The sequence below is a fragment of the Aquarana catesbeiana genome, linkage group LG05 (assembly GCF_042186555.1).
Source record: "Aquarana catesbeiana isolate 2022-GZ linkage group LG05, ASM4218655v1, whole genome shotgun sequence".
Lineage (NCBI taxonomy): Eukaryota > Metazoa > Chordata > Amphibia > Anura > Ranidae > Aquarana > Aquarana catesbeiana.
In genome coordinates, this window is record NC_133328.1 from 257,132,028 (window position 1) to 257,156,794 (window position 24,767).

Below are 24,767 nucleotides of genomic sequence, written 5' to 3' on the forward strand. Positions count from 1 at the left end.
TTTAAATGGTGGGTGTTTCATTTTTTTTTTTCACACAGTATTTGCGCAGCGATTTTTCAAACGCATTTTTTGGGGAAAAAACACACTTTTTTAAATTTTAATGCACTAAAACACACTATATTGCCCAAATGTTTGATGAAATAAAAAAGATGATCTTAGGCCGAGTACATGGATACCAAACATGACATGCTTTAAAATTGCGCACAAACGTGCAGTGGCAACAAAATAAATACATTTTTAAAAGCCTTTAAAAGCCTTTACAGGTTACCACTTTAGATTTACAGAGGAGGTCTACTGCAAAAATTACTGCCCTCGATCTGACCTTCGCGGCGATACCTCACATGCACGGTGCAATTGCTGTTTACGTTTGACGACAGACCGACGCTTGCGTTCGCCTTAGCGCGAGAGCAGGGGGCGACAGGGGTGCTTTTTTTTTTTTTTTTTTTTTTTTTTTTCTTTATTATTTTTTTGCTTTTTTATCTTATTTTTAAACTGTTCCTTTCATTTTTTTTTTTTTTTTAAATCATTTTTATTGTTATCTCAGGGAATGTAAATATCCCCTATGATAGCAATAGGTAGTGACAGGTACTCTTTTTTTAAAAAATTGGGGTCTATTAGACCCTAGATCTCTCCTCTGCCCTCAAAGCATCTGATGACACCAAGATCGGTGTGATAAAATGCTTCCCCAATTTCCCAATGGCGCTATTTACATCTGGCGAAATCTAAGTCATAAAATGCTCGTAGCTTCCGGTTTCTTAGGCCATAGAGATGTTTGGAGCCACTCTGGTCTCTGATCAGCTCTATGGTCAGCTGGCTGAATCACCGGCTGCATTCTCAGGTTCCCTGTTGAGACAGGAAAGCCAGAGAAAAACACGGAAGACGGTGGGGAGGGGGCATTCCCTCCCACGGCTTGTAAAAGCAGTCTAGAGGCTAATTAGCCGCTAGGATTGCTTTTACATGAAAGCCGACCGCTGGCTGAAAAGAATGATACCAAGATGATACCTAAACCTGCAGGCATCATTCTGGTATAACCATTCAAAGTCGTGAATGGCGTACCTGAAGACAAAAAAATGGTTAACAATAAAGCACAGTAAACGGTAAAGTATAAATAATTACATACCTGAAAAACAAACATGATAAAACATAATAACAATAAAACATTGCAGAATAGAATACAGTAAAAAAGAGCAGAACAAGAGAGAGAGAATAGAGAGAGAGAGAGAACAATAAAACGACAACTATTTTTTTTTATTTTATATTTTTTTTTTTTTTTTTTTTTTACACTTTTTTTGTAACTAACTTTTATAACGGTAACCGGTTCCAGGTTCGGGTCTCTCAAAATGCGATGGCATCTTGGGAGACCCTGTGAAAGTGTGCCTAGTCTGTGCAATGCTGTACCCTACGCTAATACTCAACTAGTAAATGGTAGCGTTCAAAACATTCACCAATGCAAAGACCAGGATTGTCAGGACAGGAGGGACAATAATAGCGGGTGTCACGCCTATATCCGCGCTTGCTGCAGACACATCTTTTTTGGGGGGCGTTGGGTAGGGGTACTCGGGAGGACATAAAGAAAATGCCTCTCATGCAGCCGACTGCATTTGGTTGGGGATGTGAATGGGGGAAGTACGGGTGCTGCAGAAGTGGTGGGTTCCCAATTAGGATTGGCGAATGCAGCAGGAAGGGCACTATGGGCACGACGGGCCTGTGTTTGTCTTTTTGGTGGCAGCGGGACACTACTTGTGCTTGCCACCTCACCAGCTTGAACTGCACTTATGGGACTCGCCACGTCACCAAGTGTTACTGCAGTGCTGGTTTGACTACGACCGGGGTGTACTAGGCCGCTGGCGCTTGCCAGTTCAATAAAAAGCTACCAAAAAAACTGTTAGCGATCACAGGGATCAGGCCTGACTCTGCGAACGCTGCAGTTTAGTTTAGTGTTTTGTAAGTGACAGTGATCGATCGATACTGCACTTGGGTGGGCTGGGCCGGGCGGAGGGGCAAAATGCAGGTGCTAGCAGGTATCTGGGCTGATCCCGCTAACACTGCGTTTTTGGGAACCCTAAACTGCTGGGAACGCTAGTATAGATCTGATCGGATCAGATATTGATCCGTTCAGATACTATACCACTAAGGGAGGCGTATGCTGCATGCGTGGGTGTTAGCGGTACTGGCGCTAATCTGACGCTGCTTGGGGCTGGTGCTTGCCAGTTCACCAAAATACTACCAAAAAAACTGTTAGCGATCGCAGGGATCAGGCCTGACTCTGCGAACGCTGCAGTTATGCATTTAGTGTTTTGTAAGTGTCAGTGATCGATCGATACTGCACTTGGGTGGGCTGGGCTGGGCCGGGCGGAGGGGCAAAACGCAGGTGCTAGCAGGTATCTGGGCTGATCCCGCTAACACTGCGTTTTTGGGAACCCTAAACTGCTGGGGACGCTAGTATAGATCTGATCGGATCAGATATTGATCCGTTCAGATACTATACCACTAAGGGAGGCGTATGCTGCATGCGTGGGTGTTAGCGGTACTGGCGCTAATCTGACGCTGCTTGGGGCTGGTGCTTGCCAGTTCACCAAAATACTACCAAAAAAACTGTTAGCGATCAGGCCTGACTCTGCGAACGCTGCAGTTATGCGTTTAGTGTTTTGTAAGTGACAGTGATCGATCGATACTGCACTTGGGTGGGCTGAGCTGGGCCGGGCGGAGGGGCAAAACGCAGGTGCTAGCAGGTATTTGGGCTGATCCCGCTAACACTGTGTTTTTGGGAACCCTAAACTGCTGGGGACGCTAGTATAGATCTGATCGGATCAGATATTGATCCGATCAGATACTATACCACTAAGGGAGGCGTATGCTGCGTGCGTGGGTGTTAGCGGTACTGGCGCTAATCTGACGCTGCCTGGGGCGACGCATATCACCGCCGGGCGATCAGGGGGCTAAACCTTTATTCGGTAATAAACGGCGGGTGCCCTCACACTAAAAAAAATAAAAAACTAACCAGCGTCACCCGTAACACTTATACGGTGATCAGTGGTGAAAGGGTTAACTAGGGGGCCATCAAGGGGTTAAAACATTTATTAGATAGTATATGGGGGTCCCTGTCGCTATAAAACGCTGACGGCGAACCTAAATATTTACGTCCCTAACTAGCGTCACCAGCGACACTAATACAGCGATCAGAAAAATGATCGCTTAGCGACACTGGTGACAGGGGGTGATCAAGGGGTTAAAACTTTATTAGGGGGGGTTAGGGGGGGTATCCTAGACCTAAAGGGGGGTAATATTCACTGTCCCAACACTGTAACTGTCACAAACTGACACCAATGCAGTAATCAGAAAAAAAACAAAAAAAAACAAAAAACTGCTGGTGTCAGTTTGTGACAGGGAGGGGGGGGGGTGATTGGGGGGGGATCGGGGGGGGGATCGGGGTGTTTTGTGTGCCTGGCATGTTCTACTGTGTGTGTAGTGTTAGTGCACTCACAGTGATGTCTTCTCTCCTCGGCGCTGCAACGGAATACCGAGCCGAGGAGAGATGACATCATTTCCTTTGCTGCTGTTTAGCATACAGCAGCAAAGGAAGTTATCTGATTGGCCGGCGGCGATCGCGAGGGGGGGGCCATGAACGGATGGCCTCCCCCTCATCTCCGATCGCCGTGGGACCAAAGACGACCACCTCGGGCGATCGGACCCCCCACCCGCGGAAGGCAAATCACGTATATATACGTGATTTTGCCTGTCCGTGCCACCTTGCCGACGTAAATCGGCGTGAGGCGGTCGTCAAGTGGTTAAAAAAGAAAAACTGAAATATCACATGGTCCTAAGTATTCAGACCCTTTGCTGTGACAACCATATATTTAACTCAGGTGCTGTTCTGATCATCCTTGAGATGGTTTTACACCTTCATTTGAGTCCAGCTGTGTTTGATTATACTGAATGAACTTGATTAGGAAAGCCACACACCTGTCGATATAAGACCTTACAGCTCACAGTGCATGTCAGAGCAAATGAGAATCATGAGGTCAAAGGAACTGCCTGAAGAGCTCAGAGACAGAATTGTGGCAAGGCACAGATTTGGCCAAGGTTACAAAAACATTTTGCTGCACTTAAGGTTCCTAAGAGCACAGTGGCCTCCATAATCCTTAAATGGAAGACGTTTGGGACGACCAGAACCCTTCCTAGAGCTGGCCATCCAGCCAAACTGAGCTATCGGGGGAGAGGAACCTTGGTGAGAGAGGTAAAGAAGAACCCAAAGATCACTGTGGCTGAGCTCCAGAGATGCAGTCAGGAGATGGGAGAAAGTTGTAGAAAGTCAACCATCACTGCAGCCCTCCACCAGTCTGGGCTTCGTGGCAGAGTGGCCCGACGGATGCCTCTCCTCAGTGCAAGACACATGAAAGCCCGCATGGAGTTTGCTAAAAAAACACCTGAAGGACTCCAAGATGGTGAGAAATAAAATTCTCTGGTCTGATGAGACCAAGATAGAACTTTTTGGCCTTAATTCTAAGCAATATGTGTGGAGAAAGCCAGGCATTGCTCATCACCTATTCAATACAGTCCCAACAGTGAAGCATGGTGGTGGCAGCATCATGCTGTGGGGGTGTTTTTCAGCTGCAGGGAAAAAACGACTGATTGCAATTGAGGGAAAGATGAATGCAGCCAAGTACAGGGATATCCTGGAAAAAAACCTTCTCCAGAGTTCTCAGAACCTCAGACTGTGCCAGATGTTTACCTTCAAACAAGACAATGACCCTAAGCACACAGCTAAAATAACAAAGGAGTGGCTTCGCAACAACTCCGTGACTGTTCTTGAATGGCCCAGCCAGAGCCCTGACTTAAACCCTATTGAGCATCTCTGGAGAGACCTAAAAATGGCTGTCCACCAATGTTTACCATCCAACCTGACAGAACTGGAAAGGATCTGCAAGGAGGAATGGCAGAGGATCCCCAAATCCAGGTGTGAAAAACTTGTTGCATCTTTCCCAAAAAGACTCATGGCTGTATTAGATCAAAAGGGTGCTTCTACTAAATACTGAGCAAAGGGTCTGAATACTTAGGACCATGTGATATTTCAGTTTTTCTTTTTTAATAAATCTGCAAAACTGTCAACAATTCTGTGTTTTTCTGTCAATATGGGGTGCTGTGTGTACATTAATGAGGAAAAAAGATGAACTTAAATGATTTTAGCAAATGGCTGCAATATAACAAAGAGTGAAAAATTTAAGGGAGTCTGAATACTTTCCATCTCCACTGTATATACCACATGTAACAAGCACAAAGGTTTGAAGTATGTAGAATGATATAGATCCAATAGTTGTTTGGATACATGGAGAAGTTGAGTCGTGTTCAGAGGTCACTCAGAGAATCGCTCTACATGTTACGAGCATGTAAGAAGGTATTATGAGAATACATCGTAATATCCATAAAAAACATGATTATATAAAGATAAAAAAGATATGACAGTCATTTTGGTGAGGCTCAACGATGCATGCAGCCCAGAACAGGTAACCAAAAAGGAAGACAAGAAACAGGGCCCCTCCGTGTGGGGACACATATTTTTATATATATATATATATATATATATATATATATATATATATATAAAGAGAGAGAGAGAGAGAGAGAGAGCATGGTAGCATATTAGCAGAAAAGATATGGCCAATATGTATTGCATCATTGTACTCTAGCAAATAAATATTTGCATAGTTAAAAAGCTCTCACAAATAATAACAAAATATAAAGATTTATAAATGAACACAGGCGAAAAGGATTGTCCCATAGTTTCAAAGTAAAAAATCTATAAAAGAGAAAAAGGAACAGGGCAAAATGATAGCATACATATATGAACACATATAACACCCAAAAAAAGGCATACCCAGCAGCATGCACATACTGGAGTCAAGCCTGCGGGTGTCATACATATGGCCATTGGTTAAAAATGTTCAAAACAAATTACATGAAGAGATGTTAAAGGATGGCTTACCATAGGCTGAGTGCAGGCGTGTAGTCAAAACCAAGTATGGCTAATAAGTGTCACCACGAGGGGGAGGTGATAGACACACAACAGTAGATACTTATCTACACCAGCGGAATGAGTGAATTGACGTCAATATAAATTGTTGTAACAATAACCAGCGAGGTCCAATGGTAGAAAAAAGAGTGTTTGACTCAAATAGTCAATCACCTAAAAGCCAGGGGAAGATAAAAAAGAGAGCAATAGAGTATTGATAGTAACACCAGCATGGCAAAAAAAAAATTATATATAATATATAATTATACTCCAAAATAGATGAACTCAGCATTGGCCATTAGTCTTACCTTTAAGGAGAAAAGCTTTGGTGAATGATAGAAGACGAGCAACTGCTGTGTGTGGTCAAGTGAAGGTATAATAGCCTGACTGAGCCAAAAAGCAGCCCCATATATATGGGCCCCAAACCAAAAGTGCGTCACCGGAAACCGGAGGTGCGTCACCGGAAACCGTAAATCGAAAATGCACAAAAAAATAAATAAATAAGTAAATAAAATAAAAATAAATTATACTCCAAAATAGATGAATTCAACATTGGCCATTAGTCTTACCTTTAAGGACAAGAGCTGTGGTAAATGATAGAAGACGAACAACTGCCGTGTGTGGTCAAGTGTAACAAATTACATAAAGAGATGTTAAAGGATGTGTAGTTGTAATGGATGTGATTAAGGTGTCACATATAGTACATGTAAGGAACAGATTGAATATAGACATTTTAAGGGGGAACTGTAATGCATGTGATTAAGGTGTCACATATAAGACCAGGTAAAATGCTAAAATGCCTATTTTCAAATGTAATATTATGTCATTGCTTAGCTTGTTACTCTTAACTTTAACTCAGATGGCTGCTAGCTCTTCCCCCCCCCATCTTGAAGCTGAACCACAAAGAATTATAAAAAAGATTGTGCTTTTTTCCGAGAACTGTACCCCAGACAAGACATGCCGTCAACATCCATCCTCTCGGAAAGGAAATTACCAAGATATCCCCAAAATAGCTATGATCAATTGCTAAATTTGCTGAAGCTGCTAAAAAAACTCAGACAATGTCACAATAAAGTGTTTTGCAAGTGCCTTGTTTTAGTCTGACAAAAATGTATAAAACTGTGAAAGAGGAAATAAAGACTTCAGAAGTTTTTTATTCTGAACTGAGAGTCAGAGCTTGATTACTTCATGGCATGCATGCTTTTACATTTAATTTGATAAGGGGTAGATATAATAATATCAGACTTTTGTTCTGAATCCAAAACATTTTGGCACTCGAACGTGGGGCTCGAGGCTAGGATCTCAAGGGATAGCCGATCCAGAAGGGTCCGGGACAAGCCAACACGGAGAGACAGGATATGGAGACTGATCACCTCTAAAAATGGTAAGACACTTTTGATATCTCGTATATCTAATCTACTGTTTATCCTGTAGCCGTGGCTGGTCAACCTCTGTGCCCATATCAGCTTCCTGCGGCCCTCAAAGACAGGTATTTATCTTGCCTCGAGTCTGTTGATAAATTAAGAAACTTGCAATTATATCTACTGCCTGTTTTGTTCTGTTCTGTTTTGTTGATCGATCTTGCGTTTTGTGGTGGCTGTTGGGAATGAGGGATTGCTTATAGAGTCACGGAGGAAAATAGTTGACGTGGTTAAACTCCTCCTGGGGAATAGGGACCAGGAGAGGGCATCAGGCAGGACGTGATTAAACTTCTCCTGGGGGAAATAATTGTGCGGTAAAGCACGGGTGCAAGGAAGTGCACGGGTAACTGTAATCAGGAGGGGACGTCAGGAATAATGCGCCCAGCGGTGGCGTGGGGATCCCGTGGGATCTGAGCAATCCTGTATTCCTCTACAGTTGTCACATATCTTGTTGTTGGTTTGTTGGTTGTTGGTCACATTTGGGGGTAATGTCATGTCCTAAGTATGTTTGTGGTCTGTTATTTGGGATACATGAAGAGGGCTGGGGGTTGATTGAAGTGGTAGAGCCAGGATATAGGGCTGAGTCTCTTGGTTACAAACCCCTACTGCCACATACTGCGCATTTATTGGTGTTCAGATTGAATGTGCATTATCCAGTAAAAATTGTTGTTGGCAAATCACTGGAAGTAATAGAGGCTCAAACTAGAATAACAGGACATGCAGCCGAAAGGTGCCCCTTGGAACCTGAACAACCGGAAGGGTTAGAAGAAAGGGAAAGAGACAGAGTGAGAAGTTTGGGTTTTGAGTTGGAACGTGTAAATGACATTTAATGTGGTGCAATGAATATAAATTACTGTACTCCTGTTCTGTTATGTTTGTTAAATGTCTTGTTGAGAGTAATAAGTAGTCACATATTACTCGCTCCCCTACCTGTGGCCACCTGGGTGGACAGGGCTGTGACTGGTCTACATTTTGGGAAGAAGCGTGTAAGGAGACTTGCACGGCAGTCGAACACTGTAGACGTTCCTTTCTCTCTCTCTCTTTATCCATTTTGTCCTCGTTAACTTGAGACTGTGATATGGTCTGAACCGGTACCAGGTGACGGATAGAGGATTGTCGGACCCTTGAGTTCAGGACAGCCTCGTGACCCGTCTAAATACTGAGCAGACACACATAAATATCCCAGTCATCAAGACAGAACGTAGCAAAGTAGTGTTATATATTGGAAAGTGGTCTGAAAGAGGACAGGTGGCGGTCAGAGGAATTGTCGGACCCCTTGAGTCCAGGACAGCTTCATAATACAATTTCTTTTTTCTCTTTTGTCTATATTTGTGTGTATTGTTTATATAATTTTACCCAATTTAGGCATGTATATAACGGGGCTGTATGTTAAGCTGTGGCTCCAGATTTAATATCATTTTTTGTTACACATACGTATTTTTAATACGAACACTATTATTACCGTCTTTAATTTAAAATGTATCTGGGTCATTTTTACCTGTTAATATTATTATCTAATTTTTATTAACATATCTCTATAAGGTCTGTTAATCTTAATACACATATACTGTCATGTTATCACAGTTGTTTTATCTCTAAGAAGCTGTGGGACATGAATACATTACTTTTATATCAATTTCTAACCTTCGGACCAATGTTTACATATGAGTAGGCTATTCTATACCTTTTTTTTAATTTTAATATGCGTATGTTAGTTTAAATGTAGGGCATTCCGGTATTGTTTATAAGTCTGTGAGGTAGCGTCATGTTGTCAATAAACAATCCCACTATGCGTTCCATTTGTCTTTACCCATATCGAGGCTTGACAGGCAGCGTGGCGACGTCACGACACAGATTCTTTAGTACAGATGATTTGAATACACACTTCTGCGTTCCAGCTGTGCGTTCCGGGCGCTTTCCCTTGCTTTCCGGCCTGTAACGCACGTTGACAGCATCATCTCCCCAGTTATGCGTTCCAAATGTCCTCGCTAACAACGAGGCCTGCAACGCACGCTGCCAGCGCCATTTTGCACACCCAGAAGTCACTGTCATTCAACAGCGTAACTAATTGGAGCCATGTCTTAACATGGGGGGACCTACCCCATTAATGACAAGCGTACATTGTGGGGAAGACTCGGACGGCTCCCAGGGGGGAAACCCAGACACTCAAGCCTCAGGAGGTTCCCCCCTTGGCCCTCCTGTCCTAACAGACCTGGGACTAGGGACTCAGACTCAGCCCGATCTAATGCTAATAGACCAGGGGACCCAACCTCAGCCCCAACCCAGTCCCTCCTTTCAAAGTCCCAACCAGAGTCACGCTGGCCCTGCCAGGATGCACCAAGCTGACAGACATGCCGGAAAAGGTACAACCCCAAAACGACAGACTGTTAAATTTCAAGGCACACCCGCATTGGGTCCATCCCCATGTATGACTCATCAGCTGAGGAAATGAGTTCCTTCGCACCAATGTCCAACTACCCATTTGACCACCTATATGGTAACACACATTTACAGTCCCTCTTACGCCCCTTGCAATCCAATACACAAATCCAGCAGCCATTACCCAGTACTTTCCCTAAACCCCCTTTGAATGGGTTCCTGGACCCTCACACCACCAAAGACAACGGCCCCAATACGGCCCCTTCCCTTCATCACCGAGAGTCTGACTTTATGGAGTTTCTCTAATAACAGCAAATGTAGCAAATGAGTTATATCTATGCAAAAGGTTTTAATTGTGTTTAAGCTGTTTTAGCAATAATTGGGGAGTTTAAAATGTTCAATTTCAATCCAAAATATATTTAAGAGTATTATAAATAAAGAGGAAGTTTATGTATTCTGGGCGTTATGCCAGAAGAAGAACGAAAGAGGAAGTGCTTTTCTTGCTTAAATCTATATCTAGATTTAGGGCCCATTCAAATCTGAGCATTTTGTAGTTTAAAAAAAAAAAAAACAATTATTCTGTATGTATTCATATCTCCACTCTAAAACGCCTGAAGCCAATATGTGTACAAGAGGTCATACAAGGAAAGGCGAATCTGTTGAGAAATAACACAAAAAGCTTAATGATTTGGGTTTTAGCATGCTGAACAAAACACATAGACACATGTTAATTTATCTCAGGTCTTAAAGAGTCAATCCGAAAGGGTCTGTCATGTCCAGAGTATAGAGTAATGGAGCTTGAGACGTTGTTATTAGTGGTTATTAGGTCCAGAATCCTCACAGTAGAGAGTAGCTCCTCTCATGATGGCCTCTGACACACCCTATCTGCGCCCACCAGTACAAACTCCACGTGTCTGCTACAACTGCGGAAGATCCGGTCACTCCAGAAGGGTATATCGAAGCCCCCGTAAATTCACAAACAGTCAACCAAGCCCCAACCATGGTCCACATGAAAATGCCCAGTACCAGAGACATGACACCCCACCTCGCCTACCACCTCTCCGGATCACATGGACCCCTTCTTCAGGCAAGCCTGTGTCACCAGCCAGCTACACCTGGACTGTTATGCCACAAGGTGCCCAGAACTCTCCCTCCCAATTCGCCAAGGCAATGGCCCTCATTCTGGACAACTGGATGAAGTTATACCCAGACGTTGTACTCCTTCAGTATGTAGATCACTTCCTGCTTGTGCAGATACCCTTGGTGATGCCTCAATCCTCTGAAGGTAATTTTCCTAGGCCACTGCATCTCCCAAGGCACCCGACATCCCACTGAAGAAAGAGTTGCTGCAATCAAGGGCATCCCTCCAGGTCAAAAGCCCTTTCACGCCTTTCTAGGATTATTCTCCTACTGCCGTTCTTGGATCCCAGAAGCCTCCCTCTTGATGCAACCCCTTTATGATGCCCTTTCTTGCTTTCTCCAGAAGTTGTGGACAATTTTGAAACTCTGAAGGAGATCCTCTCAACAGCCCCTGCTTTGGGACTAAAAGACTTTCAAACTGTTTGTCTCAGAGAGGACATGCCACAGCAGTTTTGGCTCAGGCCCATGGTAACAGACTCAGACCCATTGGGTATTACTCCTGTCAACTGGACACAGTGGCCAGGGGGGGACCCTCCTGCTTCAGAGCCGTCTTTGCACCCCATACTGAACCAAGTACAGCCCAAACATCTGTCCTCAGCAAGACATCTCAGACTCCAGTGTGCCTTGCTTCTCCCCGATAACATCACCATCCTCCGATGTGATACCCTTAACTCATCCACTCTGCTTCCTCTTCTCGAGGGGGGAACCTCTTTGGAGAATGATCCTCATCTCACTGCTCATGACTGTTTCGAAGTGATGAAGATGGAAACAACACAAGTCAGTCACAACACAACCGACAGTCAGTAAAACAGCCCTTGAGAATCCTGACTTGACAATTTTTGTGGATGGTTCCAGGTATGCAGGCATTACCCTCCTCCATGTCTGCCCAGGAAGCAGAACCCCAGGCCCTAACAATGGCATGCAAATTGGCAGAAAGAAATTTTGGGATCATCCGGAAAACCAGAGGGTTCCTAACAGCAGCAGGAACACCTGTAAAACACAGTGCAGCTATCAATGACTTAATGGATGCCCTACTTCTCCCAACACAAGTGGCTAAACTTAAGGTAGAGACACACGGCAAGCTGGTTTCCCAAGAAGCATGAGGCAATCACCTGGCAGATACCGCTGTGAAACAAGCTGCAGATTGAACGCGAGAAGTGGTCAGCAGAGTGAATGCACCTATCCTGGATGACCCAATAGACACCCCTGAAGAGACTGTACAAACCACTATGATTCTACTAAACCCTCCTGTAAACAGGACCCACCTCAAGGAGCAACAGGAGACAGCTGACAAAGAAGAAAAAGAAGCGTGGATCAAAAAAGGAGCCACAGAAGTTGAAGGAATCATGGAATTAAACAAGAGACCGTGTCTGCCAGGTGGGCCGGAAGCCTATCCCGTTACCAACATGATGGCAAAGACCACAGCTAAAAGACTTTTAACGGAAATAGCGTGCAGATATGTTGTCCCAGAGGTCATAGAGAGCGATCAGGGGCCGGCTTTCACGGCCTCAGTAACCAAAGAAATATAGGCAGCTTTAGGGGTCACACTAGCTTTCCACACCCCATACCATCCTCAAGGCAGTGGGAAGGTGGAAAGATTGAATGGCACAATAAAATCTAGAATGCTAAAAATGTCTTAGGAAACGGGAATGAGTTGGCCAGACAGCCTACCCATTGCCTTATTCAGTGTTAGGTACACTCCAAGGGGAAACCATGGTGTCACCCTACGGGATATTGTTTGGTTCAGCCCCCAGACTAGGTTGTTATTCCCACAACATTTGCCGCTCCAATCTGATGTATTAACTGATTATGTGACTGCTTTATCTCGAGAATTAACCCGTATCCATTCGGAAGTGTTTTCTTCCATTCCAGATCCTGAGTTAGATACAGCCACACACAAGCTGGTTCACAGTGATTGGGTCCTGATAAAGAAGTTTGTGAGAAAACATACTCTTGAACCCAGATATGATGGTCCTTTCCAGGTTCTCCTAACAACTGCCACATCAGTCAAAGTGGCCGGGAAGAACACGTGGATATACGCCTCCCACTGCAAGAAAGTTCCTATACCTAAGACAAAAATGGAAAGTCACTCTTAAGGCCCGTACACACGATCGGACTTTTTGACAACAGACATGCAAATTAGCTGTTTTGGAGCAACATCCGACCGCGTGTACGCTCCATCGGACAAACTTTCTGTTTCCATCGGAGTTTTGTTGGCTGTGCGAATGCACAAACTTTCCGGCAACAAAAGTCAGATGGAGCAAAGTCCGATCATGTGTACACAAAACCATCAGACTTTTGTACAAACTACAGTACGCAGCTGCGAGAGTGTTTCCAGCGTGACCCCATTGCGCTGGTTCTCGGCGACAGGTTACTGTACATCTCGTGCTGGCTGCAATAGGAAAAACACATTTTCCTACTGCGGCTGGCGCGAGAGGGAATTCCCCTCTGGGGGAATACCAGGCCCTTCAGTCTGGTATGGATTTTAAGGGGAACCCCCTATGCCGAAAAATCGGCGTGGGCGTTCCCCCTAAATCCATACCAGACCCTTATCCGAGCACTCAGCCCGGTGTAAGGGGATGTCAGGTTTGCTATAAAACCTTTCTTCAGGGGTGATCGGGGTACAACCCGTTGTTCCTGCTATATCCATGCGATGAGCCAGAGGAGGTGTATCATAGACTCCCCGAGGTAGTGTACCCTGCTGAGTACCATTTAACCTGATGCTGAAAACAGTGCATCATTAGACATGTGATACTAGCACCAGTACCCTGGTCTCCAGTCTCAAGTAGTTTTAACTTTGTTTAGGACCAGTTGGGACACTACCCCGGCATCCATTAGACATGACCCCCCCCCGTGCCAGCATTGTTGCCTTTTCCCATAGCACAACCCCTACCTTTCTCTAGCACTTATCAGTACCAGTCATCTGAGGCTGTCCATACTCAAACCATCAGAACAAGATGGACTCCAGGGTGTAACCCAGTAGAGTCTGATAGGATAGTACCCAGATTGACCGTGATATCTGCACAATGTTCCATCCCTGCCATTAGGGATGAGAACAGTGCAAATAAGATTTTTGACAATCCTGGAACTGAGTCATCCACCAATCTATTACGACTCATAGGCAACCTGGATACTACCCCCCCCCCCCCCTGTCTGTCCTTACAAAGTTTCCTAACCCCTTCCCTGATATGTAGCACAAGACCCTCCCAATGTGATCCTGAGTATCTCCAGCTCCATAGTGCTTTAAGGTACCCAGTGCCCCACCTCCAGCTCCAAAGACATTCTCCATTAAGCCTCTCTTTCCTAAGGATGGGAAATAGTCAGAATACCCGGATTGAAAACCACCTGCCACCAGGTACACAAGTTTCTTTATAGAGGCTGCACACCTTATGGGGCACTGGTCTTCCTGTCATGCAGGACACAGACCACTAGTTAAGGTACGCAAGGAGTCTAGGACAGGAAGGACAACTATGGGTATCCACTGAGGAGAATACAGTGTGTCCACACAACTCCATCCCTGTGCCTGGATTTCAGAGACCATGCCCAGGGTATACAATGCACCTCTACCTATAGTTAGGTTCAAGGAACCCTCTAGTTCCCTGATTAACATTACATTGGTATTCCTTAGGACACAGAAACAAACTCGTCTATGTCCCAAATAATACCCAGGTGCTTCCTTCCCAGCAATGACCTCTCCATCCAGAACACAGAGTGCAATATACACAATCTTCCTGCACAACTCTTCTCCAGGCTCTCCCAAAACTATACACTCTCAACTTGTATGCCATCAGGCAGGCCCTCATACTACACATCTGAAGGTAAAACTGAAGGAAATTGGAAAACAAAAATTGCATAATGTGTATCCAACTCGAGGAACTTCTGCTACCAAACACAACTGGCCAAAGGGCAAAGAAAAATCCCTTGCCGGGATCACTGAACAGTAGTGGGTACACGAGCCGACCGCTGTGCCCTTTAAAGCCAGGAAACCCAATTATCGAATCTGAGGAATAAAACACCAATAAAATTTAGTAATAAATATTCCATTTTCCTCCTAGAAACAAAATAATCCAATGGTTATATACCTGTAACAAGACATTAGCATATGAAACACAAATATACATTACATTACATTAATAGTGCACTTTTTTTTTAAGATACCAAAAAATTGTTGAGCTCAACGTATTATTAATAATTATTACTTAATACACATTAATACCACGTGGATTTTTGTTTTATGGTATACCAATAATTCGCCAAAAAATTTATTCACCATGGTTGAAAAAAATTAGCAATCCGTAAAAAACCTTTTAGCAGTACCATTTGTCAACAGATCATAATACCTCACCACAAAGAACCTCTCCAGTACTGTTTTCCTGAAAACCAAAGTCATTTTAGTACATGTATCTTTCAATTCACTAGTATAGATAATTATCTTGGCTCAGGTCATTTGCATGTCAATACAGTTCGCTGTACCTTTTCACAGACCTGGTGAGAAAGAAGGGGGGTCACTTGGGTGGGCTGTCAGCAGCTGAGAACAAACGTCACACAACACAAAATATATTGCATATTCCACACACTCACACAAATGGCTAGGTTAAAGATGACCTCTAGACAGCACACATATCAGCATGTTTTCTATAATACCCTGTACTTCTTCTTAAACCCATAACATCTGTTTGGTAAGGTTGAAGTTTTTTTCAGAGATCCATCCCATTTTGTTAGCCCCTTCTCAGCCTGTATGGACGCCTTCTCAGGAGTTTGGAATGGGATCCCTGACCCAGGTGGTCCATACTTCCTACACCTAGGCCATGTGGCGAAGCGTGCAGAGTACACTTCAAAATCACGTCTTGTGGTCCTATATGGATTATGCTTACCGACTTTTTGACTGGAACTGGATAGACAGAATCTCGCGATGTGACCCAGTAATCCGCATAAGTGGCATTTTATCTTATTTAAAGTGGTACAACACCTCTTAACAAAGGGCTTTGTTTTAGATGACTGTGGGATGGACTTTTCTGCACTCGTAGCTTTTACATGCGGCTTACAAAATATAGGGGCAATTTTTAAAGAGCTCTTACCTTCCTGGGATTTTTTCTTGTTGATACATACCTTAGGTGTGGAGGATGTCCCCCTGAATTCAGACCTACCCAAATCAGTTACCTTGTTATCTTCTCTATCTGAAAACTGATCCAACGGCTCCTGGCAGCTGACAGATAATGGTTTCACCCCACCTTCTGCATCCTTCAGTCTCTTTCCCAACTGGAGAATGTCCTCCTGTAATCTTTTGTTTCCTAGTACTAATTGCTGGTGGATAGCCCCTGAATTTGACATAGAAGCTTCTAAAGTACTGATGTTACCTTTGGTGATTTCTAGCTCTTCTTTTAGGGATGTGTTTTGCACTTTCAAATGTTCATACTGTTTCGCTAACAACCTGGCCGCAAAGATTAGCGGCGGTTTTCCCGTGCGCTTATTACAGCTTCTTTCAGTGAGATTTAATTTCACATCCTCTCCCATCAGCGGGACAGAAAGTGTCCCTTCTGCCTGGAGACCTTTCTCCCTTAATGGCATGGCCATTTCGTCTCCTTACCTTGCTACTCTGCCTTCTTCTTCCTGTACCTCCCCATCCCCCTGTAATCCACATTTTACTGAGGTATCAGACTTGTGTTGTGGCTCTACCTTTTTGTCCACCACTGAAAGGTGACAATTCATGTCAGCCCCTGAGCATTCAGCTGATAAGGACAGGGCAACTGCATAAGGCCCAAGTCCTGACAACTGCTCCTTGTCTCCCTGAAAATCACTGTCACCCCTTGATGGGGGTTGTGATGGTTTCCGCTTGTCCCTACGTTCAAGCATTGTTTGGAATGATTTCTCCTTAAATCCCATAGTAATAACATTCACTTCCTCTGTTTTATTTGTTGACTCCAGCATCCATATAAATAACGTATCTTTTTCATATGGTCGTGTCATCTTTCTGTGATGAGCACGGTACAGATCTTCCCAAGCTTTTGGCTTAAAAGTACCTCTTTTAAAATACTTCTTCCCAGTCCAGCGAGCCCAATCTTGAATATATTTCACAACCCAAGGTCCATATTTATCTATCATCTCTTCCCTCGGGGTCAAGTGGTAGGGTTCCCCACGGTTAGACACCCTCTTTGAAGCGATTAGATTACCCATCCTTTACGGACTCCGGACCTTGAACTGATTCCCCCAACCTTTTTACAGGTTGCCTTTACTTCAGAGGTAGCTACTCTCTGGCCAAGAATTGGGGTGACAGGTCCCGCCCCTGCCAATGTTGCTGCTTTTTTTTCACTACTTGCCAGGCCAATTCCCTGTCCTGGCTATAGTCCTTCAAAAAATTAGCCTGTAGATTTCCCAAACTACATAATAGTTTAATCCCCCCATGGACTTTTCTGAAGTACTCTAAAAGAAATGCTTAACGAAAGGCTTTTACTTCTGTTATACCAAGAATTATTAGCACGAACTTGGATAATCAGGACCCTATGCGTGCTTGTAGTACAGGAGGTAGTTAACTGATGCACACCTAATTGCAATACGATTTGTAGGAGTTACAACATTACAGATCTAATCACAAAGCTTACGATCCCCAGTTAGTAGTTTACACAGAAAGATAGATACATACATCGAAGATCATTCAGTGTGTACTAGGCCCACAGGTGCAATTCGATCTCAAAGACCGGGAAGCGTCTTGACCTAGACTCATGCAAGGGTCAACCAGAAGCGCTTGTTGGCAGAAAGGCCCAGATCCTACTTCTTTCCACTGCCTTCAAACGTCCAATCAGAACCCCTTATCATTCACGCAGACACCCTCCTGCAGTTTTGGCCCAACCGAGCAGGATGCCTTCTCATACACTCTCAGTACAATTTTATTTCACTTATACTGTTCATATCAGTCTCATCAAAGTATTAGTACAGGCAAAAGGTTATATATATATAAACAATGTTCAAAGAAGCTTGCTAGTTTGGGTGTTCATACAGGGGAGACAGACATACAAACAAAGACATAAAAATGCTTACCGTTTTTGGAGTTAGACTTGTCCTCCACCCGCAAAATCACTCAAACGTGAAGCTTCCTCACACGTTGGGGCACCATATGTTTCGGAAATATTTATACCTCACTTAAACGATTAACGATACAAATATAGGTGGTTAAACCTTTGTCTATATAAAAATAAAAACAAGCGATAACAGGGAAAAAAAAGATAAACAATTACATTTATTTACACAGAAGAAGTTAGAATGATTAGAATTTATCATATATCTCTACAGTGTTTGCTCTAGGCTGCAAAGTTAATTTAGGCATAAACTCATAAATGTTTGCAATGGACATATACAAGATATACAAAGTCATAAGACAAATCCTAGGATACAAAAAGGTTAGAAAGAAAGAAAAGAACAGAGATTCCAGTATACATTACGCAGACAGCATGTCCCCTAGATGGTCTTGGGCTGGACAGTCTTTAAAACCATTTAGCCATCTCTCTTTTATATGCATTCTCCACCAATCAACAGATGCAACATATGGATTGGGTCAGAGATGTCTCAAAGTCTGGTTGGCTACATTTTAAAGCCTCTTTGCTAATTGGTTTACAGATGCCTTAAATTCTGATTGGTCAAATCTGAAGCTGTCTGAAAGTTCATGCTCGGACATTGCTGTTACATTGCGACCCCCTCGGTGCCTAACAGTCTATGAATTAATGAACAACCTCCTTTGATCTTCCAGCCCAAACAGTCCCGACAGTAGTATGTTAATGGCCCCCTGGTGAGTTGATTACCCCCTGGGGACCTTTCCTGGTTTTCACCAGTGTATTGGAAGCATGTTAATGGCCCCCTGAAGAATGAATGCCTTAAGGTCTGCCAATACCCTTTGATCCAATCAACACCTGTAGGGCTTCTCGGGTTCACATCAATGTAACTACATTCCTTAAGTTGAGCTATATTCTATCATGATATTAAGAAACATATTCCCATATATAAAATATATATATACCCACACATAGATACACACATATACACGTAGATATATATATATATATATATATATATATATATATATATATATATATATATATATATATATATATATATATATACATATATACACATACATACATCCTATGGGGCAAGGCAGTTTAAATTGGAGTCCTTGTAATGGTCCACTTGAATCTCATTGATATAAATATGATATCCAATATCTCCATCACACCGGCTAGTCAGGAAAGGGGGTGAGGATGAGCGAGCGCCCCCCCCACCAGGCCACATGCCCTCAATATGGGGGGTGGGTGCTTTGGCGGAGGGGGGTGCCCTGCGGCCTCCCCACCCCAAAGCACCTTGTCCCCATGTTGATGAGGACAAGGGCCTCTTCCTGACAACCCTGGCCGTTGGTTGTCGGGGTCTGCGGGCGAGGGGCTTATCAAACTTGACCAAACCCCCGTATTTTTTGAATATGTTCAGGAACTAGCCCTGCAGGAAATGTCATTCTTGTATGTGTGCGCTGTAAAATATTTTGTACTGTTTGTAGGTCTTATAGCAGCACCATCTTGAATTTAAACGCATTGTATTGTGCCCCCCAAATATGTTCTTGTATATTGTAATAGGCCCTGACCAGGTCTTTTGGGCTGGAGCACCCCTCTCCCTCCTCATTAACTCTTATTTAGTGGCCACCAGTGCATAGGATCTATCCCCTTCAGTTCTCCCACATAGAGGAGTTTAGCTCCCATGGTTGAGATAAAGGATCTTCCATTCTATTACTAGAGTAGGACCCACTAATTCGGGGTACTTTGTTGCATTAAATGGGCTTAGCACTATATGACCATATAGTGTGACCAAACCCCCGTATTTTTTGAATATGTTCAGGTGTTTTTAACTAGCCCTGCAGGAAATGTCATTCTTGTATGTGTGCGCTGTAAAATATTTTTTATTATGCTTTGGGGGAGGGGGGCGCCCTGCGGCCTCCCCACCCCAAAGCACCTTGTCCCCATGTTGATGAGGAGAAGGAGTCGTGCTAATGGTGTGATACAAACAGCAAATAAATGCATATAAGCAATAATCAATATATACAATGAATGGGTGATAATCAGTATTGCAAAACAGATTAGAAACGTGAATGATGTCCATAAACTCTGTGCACAATGAACAGTGATTGGTTACAGTCCATATATTGTGTAAACCAAACGGGGAAAAAAAGGATAAATGTCCCCAAGTGATAGGTGAAAAAATACTAAAAATAATCTTGCTGCAGTGAATAAGGTGCGTAGATGAAACCTCCACCTTCAAAAAACTGCTGCCTCTTACCAGAGAGCGTTGGTCCCTTAATTATAGGAGACCTCACTAAGCAGGCGACTGTAACCCCAGCCAGGGATCTCAGAGACAGGCACTGGGTGTCATCCGGTCCACAGGAACCCTCTCCGCAGACTGCAGCAGGATGGATTGAATGTGTCAGCGTGAAAGAGATAAATAGCTCCACATGGCGTAAAATCCTCACATTTATTGAGTAAATAAAACAATAAATTACACTTACAAACAGCGGTTGCAAGAAAGCATATAGAAAAAGCTGGCCGGCTCCAAAACTGCCCGTGTCTTCCGGGTACTAGAATAGCGGTGTCATCAGGACGTAGCTCCTCCTCCCTATGTCGTTTCGTCGCTACAGGATGTGGTCACGGGATACGAGCCACGTCCTGACCCACCGCTTATACAGAGAAAACTTCAACGCCTCACTCCTGCAAGGAAATTAAGGCGCCATCTTATCTAAGGGAAACAATAAGGGCAAATACATAAGGCCATGTCCCCAATAGCCTTTCAGAGACATGGTAACAGTGTATATTCTGCCGCTGCCAAAACTGCCATACAGACACCAAAAGTTTGTGGGCAAGAAAGCTGCTATTGCGAAGTTCACTAAAAAAGAGAAAAAATAAACTATGGCATAATACAAAAATTCAAATAAGTGATAATTGTTAAAAAATATATTTGAATATATATTTAAATAAGATTGAGCAGCAGCACCACTGGTGGCAATCCGTGGCTGGTTTTTGAGGGACATAATTTAATCAGCCCAGGTAGTCTAACCCAAATAGCCTAGGTCATGTGTGGAAAAGGTAAATAATATATAGAATTAAATAAAAAGAAAAGAGAGGAAAAAGAGCTGGATCATGACTTAAATGACCAAAGTTGCTGAACCAGCACAATAAAACCATATCTCATAGCCTCTACATGGCTAAAAAAATATGTTGGGGTCTGCGGGTGAGGGGCTTATCAGAATCCAGGAGCCCCCTTTAATAAGATCCCGGCCCCCCACCCTATGTGAATGAGTATGGGGTACATCGTACCCCTACACATTCACCTACGGAAAAAAGTGACAATAAAACAAAGTAATTTATTAGGCAGCTCCGGGGTCTTCTTCCGACGTTGGGGGTCTTCTTCCAACTTCAGAGGTCTTCTTACAACTTCAGGGGTCTCTCCGGTATCTTCTGCCGCTCTTTTGCTAGCGGTGGCCTGGACTTCTGCTTCATCTTCTTCCCTCTTCTCTTCTTCCGATGTTGACACGACGCTCTCTCCCGCTGTAATGCTGTGTGAACGCTCCGCAATGACTTATATAGGCGTGACCCTACCCCCTTATGACATCACAGTCCCGGGGCATGCTGGGAGTGTGACGTCATGAGAGGGGGTGTGGTCATCGGATGACATCACCCGGTGACCCGCCCCATTCCTATATAAGTCATTACGGAGCGCTTACACAGCATTACATCGGGAGAGAGCGTCGTGTCAACATCGGAAGAAAAGAAGAGGGAAGAAGACAATGTAGAAGTCCGGGCCGCCACTTGCAAAAGAGCGGCAGAAGATAGCGGAGGAGCTGGCAGAAGAACCGGACACCGGGAGAAGAGGCCGGAGAGAGCAGAGAAGAACCGGACACCGGGAGAAGACGCTGGAGAGAGCAGAGAAGACCCGCATACTGGGAGAAGACGCCGGAGAGACCCCGAAGTCGGAAGAAGACCCCTGAAGTCGGAAGAAGACCCCCGAAGTCGGAAGAAGACCTTAATAAATTACTTTAAAAACCTGTGTAGTGTGTTTTTTTTATTGACACTTTTTACCCTAGGTGAATGGGTATGGGTACGATGTACCCCATACTCATTCACATAGGGTGGGGGGGCCGGGATCTGGGGGCCCCCTTTTTAAAGGGGGCTCCCGGATTCCGATAAGCCCCCGCCCGCAGACCCCGACAACCAACGGCCAGGGTTGTCGGGAAGAGGCCCTTGTCCTCATCAACATGGGGACAAGGTGCTTTGGGGGAGGGGGGCCGCAGGGTGCCCCCTCCCCCAAAGCACCCACCCCCCCATGTTGAGGGCATGCGGCCTGATACGGCTCAGGAGGGGGGGCGCTCGTTCGTCCCCACCCCCTTTCCTGACCGGCTGGGCTGCGTGCTCGGATAAGGGTCTAGTATGGACTTTGGGGGGACCCCACGCTATTTTTTTGGCGTAGGGGTTCCCCTTAAAATCCATACCAGACCTAAGGGCCTGGTATGCCCCTGGAGGGGAACCCATGCCGTTTTTTTAATTTAAAATTTGGTGTGGAGTTCCCCCTCAAGATTCATACCAAACACAGTGCCTGGCATTGGCGGGGATCCAAGTAGGATCCCCTCACCAGTGTGAACCCGGCTCACAAGGTGTCAATGGCTGGAAAAGTCCTGCCGTCTGTATGCAATACAAACTTATGGCCAACGCCCTTTGTACAAAGATCCACCAGAAAGTTTGTAAAAAGTTATATCGTGTGTATGGGGCTTTAGATAGAATGACAATCAACAAGCACAAAGATCAGTATTACACCAAAAAGTTCAGGCTGACCATTGAGAATCCTAGCCCAGAAGACAGTGGGACCTATGTTCTGGGCCTATGGTGGGGAAGTGGGTATCCCGGTTTTAGAAAGCCTTTCCAACTGAAAGATTTGCTCAATAACCCAGAGTGGGGAGTTCCCCAATCCACATCTAGCTCAAACCCCCTGAGGCCCCATGTACAGACATTAAAGGACATGGTGGCCATAGCAGACCCTACCTTTGAGGATACCATGGCTGCAGAAACCAGGTTCTCAGATGTCAACTTGTGGCTCAAGTGGGTGAGGTACAGTGCAGGGAAACACAATAAGACCAATTATTATGTGTGTGGGGGGGCTAGACCATACTTGGGAATGGTACCCCTGAACATGAAACATGTTTCCTCAGCCTATTTACCAACACAACCACTGATCACTCCCTGTGTGAACATTGGAAGAAAGAATATCCCATAGTTACCAAGACCCCCAAAGCCAGGAGAAGGTATCACCATATATCCTGGCAATTACACATGCTATGGACGGTATCAGGGAGTGGGAAAACCTCTTGGGAATTTCACTATAGGGTTACTGTGGATCTTATAGTGAGGTGTCTGCAGATCTAGTGCAAAATCAAGTCCAGTCTTTGGGAGACGTGTACTGAATCTGCGGAGGCATGAAAATTAGAAGCAGATTGACAGGACAGTGGACACGAGAATGTGCACTGGCCAAGGCCATAATGCCTCTACATATTCTCTCAGAAAACCCAAAGCCAAATACAAACAACACACCTAGGCCTAACAGGAGGCGAAGGAGTGCCCTAGCAGGAAGCTTCGACCCTCATGTATACATAGACGCCATAAGGGTCCCTAGAGGGGTCCCAGATAAGTTCAAAGCAAGAGACCAAGTAGCAGCAGGATTTGAATCTTTGAACCCCATCATCACCGTAAATAAGAATGTAGATTGGATAAATTACATCTAATATAACCAACAAAGGTTTGTTAATTACACCAGAGATGCACTCCAAGGTTTAGCCGAACAACTAGAAGCCACATCACACATGACTTTCCAAAACCGTATGGCCTTAGATATGGTCCTAGCTGAAAAGGGGGTGTGTGTAAAATGGTGCCTAAAACAGGTAAATGCTGTACCTACATCCCAGACAACACTGGCCCAAATGGTAAGGTGACTTTGGCCATCAGGAAACTTGAGGATTTGTCCGAGGAACTAAGAAAGAATTCAGGGCTCACTAACCCTTGGGATCAGTACTTCACCTGGATTAGGGGAGGGTGGCAGGGATTATTAACACAAATAGGAATAACCATCCTGATAATTTTGGTGACCTTGGCTGTCATAGTTTGCTGCATTCTCCCGTCTTAAAAAGTGTGCAGGTGAAAGCTATTGACCAATGTTCTCCTACATTTGTGAACAAGGAAATACCAGATGAAGATTATGAAATGCACTCCATTACAGTCACCTCCCCTCAAGGTGCAACGCCATAAGGTTACAGGGACAGACAGCACCTGATTGCCCCTCCAAGCTGTATCGAGTAGGGTCGTGAGTTAGTCACTGCTCTTCTCTATATACAGCTGAAAAGAGTTGCAGAGGAAATGGCCAGGGCAGCGAGTAGGACTTTTAGTGTAAGGAACAGATTGAATATAGACATTTTAAGGGGGAACTGTAATGGATGTGATTAAGGTGTCACATATAGTACCAGGTAAAATGCTAAAATGCCTATTTTCAAATGTAATATTATGTCATTGCTTAGCTTGTTAATCTTAATTTGAACTCAGATGGCTGCTAGCTCTTCCCCCCCCCCATCTTAAAGCTGAACCGCAAAGAATTATAAAAAGATTGTGCTTTTTTCCGAGAACTGCACCCCAGACAAGACATGCCATCAACATCCATCCTCTCGGAAAGGAAGTTACCAAGATACCCTCAAAATAGCTATGATCAATTGCTAAATTTGCTGAAGCTGCTAAAAAAACTCAGACAATGTC

General features: G+C 44.3%; 1 long non-coding RNA gene across 1 annotated transcript in view; it reads left to right on the forward strand.

Annotated features, from left to right (window-relative positions):
• Window positions 1–7,174: 7,174 nt before the first annotated feature.
• Window positions 7,175–24,767, forward strand: part of LOC141145870 (uncharacterized) — a 30,638-nt gene continuing 13,045 nt past the window's right edge. Inside the window, exon 1 of the long non-coding RNA XR_012244685.1 lies at window positions 7,175–7,394. This is a non-coding gene — a long non-coding RNA (uncharacterized lncRNA). The remainder of the gene's footprint in view (window positions 7,395–24,767) is intronic.